Source organism: Arachis duranensis, chromosome 10, assembly GCF_000817695.3.
Source record: "Arachis duranensis cultivar V14167 chromosome 10, aradu.V14167.gnm2.J7QH, whole genome shotgun sequence".
NCBI classification, from domain to species: domain Eukaryota; kingdom Viridiplantae; phylum Streptophyta; class Magnoliopsida; order Fabales; family Fabaceae; genus Arachis; species Arachis duranensis.
Window position 1 is genome coordinate 37687416 of NC_029781.3, and position 4442 is coordinate 37691857.

The following is a 4442-nucleotide window of genomic DNA, read 5'->3' on the forward strand; positions in this document are numbered from 1 at the left end:
GTTAGTGACAATGTTGAGTGTCACTAACGTTGTCGACAATTCTCATTCTCTTACGTTAGCTCCCACGTTAACCAAGTTAATGTGGGAGTTAACGTGGCTCTTTGCACCTTAGGCCAACGTTAGTGACAATGTTGAGTGTCACTAACGTTGGTTTCTCTTCCCCCTTTAACGTTAGAGGCCACGTTAACTAGGTTAACGTGGCCATTTGTGAATAATTGCCAACGTTAGTGACAATGTTAAGTGTCACTAACGTTGGCTCAACTTCTCTTCTCTACGTTAGAGTTCACATTAACTTAGTTAACGTGACTCTTTAACATGGGCATTGATGGCTTTTTGAGAGTGTTTTTGGCAATCACTTTTCTCCTTAACTTTGCAAGTTACCTCCCATTCCTTGCTTCCTTTGGTCCTGAAATCAAGCAATAGAGTGCATCAAAGTTCTAGTCCACGTCATGGGTAATGCAATATACAATTTTGTCATTAAAATCATGCAAAATCCTCATGAAATAATGTAAAATGCACAATGTATGCTTGAATCAAGGTCTGAGTGAATATTTGCCCAAAACTAACTTATTTCCTAAGAAAATGCATGAAATTACCTAAATTCACTGAGAGGATGGGATGTAGCCATTGACAACGGTGATGCCCTACATACAGCTTGCCATGGAAAGGAGTAGGAAGGATTGGATGAATATAATAAGAAAATAGAGATACGAGAGGAGCACAGCATCTTCACACACTTATCTAAATTCCCACTATTGATTTACATAAGTATTTCTATCTTAGTTTATTTATCTTTATTTTCTATTTATTCCGTTAATCAAATTTAAACCAATAATCCAATTATACTTGAATCCACCTGACTGAGATTTACAAGGTGATCATAGCTTACTTCATACCAACAATCTCTGTGGGATCGACCCTTACTCACGTAAGGTATTACTTGGACGACCCAGTACACTTGCTGGTTAGTTGAACGGAGTTGTGTCCACACATAAGTGCCATAATAATGATTCCATACAACAACAAAGAATACTACATTGATGTGATCACAATTTCGTCCACCACTAGGTGATGTAGGTAACTAGGAAAAGAATCTCCAAATACTGAAAAATCATCCATAAAAACTTCAATGAATTTCTCTATCATGTCTGAGAAGATAGAAAGCATGCAGCGTTGGAACGTTGCAGGTGCATTACATAGCCCAAATGGCATGCGCCTATAAGCAAACACTCCATATGGGCATGTGAAGGAGGTTTTCTCTTGGTCTCTAGGATCAACCACTATTTGGTTATATCCTGAATAGCCATCGAGAAAACAATAAAATGCATGGCCTGCAAGTCGTTCCAACATCTGGTCCATGAATGGAAGCGGGAAATGATCTTTTCGTGTAGCTTCATTGAGTTTTCTGTAGTCTATGCACATCCGCCATCCAGTGACGGTCCTTGTATGAATTAATTCGTTCCTCTCATTCAGAACTACAGTTATTCCTCCCTTCTTTAGGATAACATGTACAGGGTTGACCCATGGGCTGTCTGAGATAGGGTATATCACCCCTCCCTGCCATAACTTCATAACCTCTTTCTGCACCACCTCTTTCATAATTGGGTTCAGCCTCCTTTGGGATTGAATGAATGGTTTGGCATCTTCTTCTAGCAGTATCTTGTGCATGCATATGGCTGAGCTTATTCAGGTCAGCAAGAGTCCATCCAATGGCATCCTTGTGCCTCCGCATTACTTGGAGTAGTTCATCCTCTTGATCCTGGTTGAGGGATGAGCTTATGATAACTGGGTAACTTCCGTTTTTCCCCAAATATGCATATTTGAGAGTAGGTGGCAGTGCTTTGAGCTCAAGCTTTGGTGCCTCTGACTTTTGATTTTCCACCTTGGGCGCTTCTTGTGTATGAATTTCTGTTGCTGCAACCTCTTCACTTGATTCATATTCCTCCCCTACTACCCTCTCTGGCTCTTCAGGTTCTTCTTCCTCAAAGTCCTCATGTACTTCTTCCTCAAGCGCATCTAACCTCATGCATTCCCCGAATTGCTCTGGTGGGTAACTCATGGCCTTGAATACGTTGAAGGTCATCTCTTCATTGTGTAATCTCAAGGTGAGGTCAACTTTTTGGACGTCAATGACAGCTCCTGCAGTGGCCAAGAAGGGCCTCCCCAAGATAATGGAAGCCTTGGGTTCCTCTTGCATATCTAGGACCACAAAATCTGCTGGGAATATGAACTCTCCCACCTTTACCAACAAATCCTCTACTATGCCATGAGGGAACTTGAATGATTGGTCTGCCAATTGTAGGGCCATTTTGTTGGTTTAGCCTCTTCGATCTTCATCTTCCTCATCATAGCTACTGACTTCAAATTGATGCTGGCTCCTAGGTCACAAAGATCATTCTCTACCGTGATCTCACCTATGACACAGGGGATCTGAAAATTCCCTGGATCCTTCAATTTCTGGGGTAATTTTTGCTGAATGATAGCAATGTATTCTTCGGTCAGTATCACAGTTTCGTTGTTCTTCCAGCTTCTCTTCTTAGTCATGAGCTCCTTTAAGAACTTGGCATAGAGAGGCATTTGTTCTATTGCTTCAGCAAAGGGTATGTTGATTTGTAGCTTTTTGAAGATTTCTAAAAATCTCAAAAATTGGTTGTCATACCCCTTTTTCTTCAATTACTGAGGGTATGGAACTCTCGGGACATCCGGCTTCAGCTTCCCTTCTTCTTTTTTACTTTTAGTAGTTGGGCTCTGATTTCCATCTTGCCTTTCTCCTTCGTCAATTGACTCTTCTTCTAGTTTCTTCTAGTCAAATCCCTTCAGTTCTTTTCCACTCCTAAGAGTGATAGCTTGACACTCCTCCTTTTTACTTCTGTTGTTACCAGAAGTCCGATTGAATAGGTAACCAACTTGTGTTTCAAGCTTCTCAATGGCAGCATCTTGGTTCTGCATATTTGACTGCACTTCCTCTCGAAATGCTTTACTGTCTTGGATGTCTCTGCATATGCTCTCAAGCAGGGTTTCAATTTTAGAGATTTGGTCATTAAATAAGGAATGGGCTGTATTGTTGTTAGGGTTGTGATGTCTCTGATCTTGGCCTTGGTCTTGTCGATTACCCCACCCAAAGTTTGGGTGATTCCTCCATCCAGGGTTGTAGGTCTTGGAGTATGGATCATGGTTGTGTCTATGTGAATTCCCAATGTAGTTGGCTTGCTCCTGAGTGCCTTCTTCCTCTTCACCTGCTTCCTCTTGAGTTGAAGTGGTGACTGCTGCCACTTGACTCTCTCCATCTTCTTGGTGAGGTCAGCTAGCTGCTTGATGATGAGCTTGTTTTGAGCAAGCAGAGCATCTACATTGTTCAGCTCCATTACTCCTCTAGTGTTTCCTCTTTCAGAAGCATAGAAGTAGTCATTCTCAGCTACAGTTTCAATGGCATCTATGGCTTCCTCAATGGTCTTCTTCTTGTTCAAAGAACCTCCGAATGAATGGTCTACAGCCTTCTTCGATTCATATGACAGTCCTTCATAGAAGATGTGCAGCTGCACCCATTCATTGAACATATCAGATGGACATCTCCTTGTTAAGTCTTTAAACCTCTCCCATGCTTCATATAGAGTCTCACCATCTTGTTGCCTGAAAGTTTGGACCTCAGCTCTCAGCCGATTGACTCATTGAGGATGGTAAAATCGTGCTAAAAATTTGTTCATAACATCATCCCAAGTTGTCAAGCTCTCCTTTGGAAAAGACTCCAACCACTTGGTTGCCTTGTCTCTGAGAGAGAATGGGAACAACAACAGTCTATAGGCATCAGGTTGAACGCCATTGGACTTCACTGTGTCACATATTCTCAGGAAGGTGTTTAAGTGTTGGTTGGGGTCTTCTTGGACACCTCCTCCGAACGAGCAATTATTCTGAGCTGTGGCTTTAGTTCAAAGTTGTTGGCATGGATGGTTGGTTTTTGGATGCTACTTTCGTAGTTCCCTGGGTTTGGGTTAATGTCAGAGCCCAAGACTCTTCTATCTTCCCCACTAGGATTTGCTCTACCTCCTCCACCATGGTTGTACACCTCTTCCTCACGATGGTCTTCCGTTGTTTCAAAGTATTCTTCACAGTGTTCCTCCTCTTCTTCAGCACCTACTACACATTTTTCTTTTGCCTCCCTTCTTAATCTTAAGAAGGTTCTCTCAGGTTCAGAATCAAAGGAAGTTGAAGCTCCGCTTTTTCTCCCTGTCATACAACCAACAGAGTGCAAGCAAAGAAAAGTAATGCAGAAAGTATCTTGTTAGAATTACTCGTTAGTGTCAGTGATGCAATATATCAAACAGTTAGTGGGGTTAGTGAACTGAATTGTAAATAGCAAGGAAAAACTAAGAAAGAGGGGAGGGGAAGAATTAAACAACGACGGAAAGCAAATTAAACAAACAGAAAATTAAATCAAACAAAAT

General features: G+C 41.6%; 1 non-coding gene across 1 annotated transcript; it reads left to right on the plus strand.

The window, feature by feature from the left end:
- Nucleotides 1–3552: 3552 nt before the first annotated feature.
- LOC127743721 (small nucleolar RNA R71) lies at nt 3553–3658 on the plus strand. Its single transcript, XR_008005104.1, has one exon. It is a non-coding gene; the product is annotated as a small nucleolar RNA R71 (small nucleolar RNA).
- Nucleotides 3659–4442: the final 784 nt, after the last annotated feature.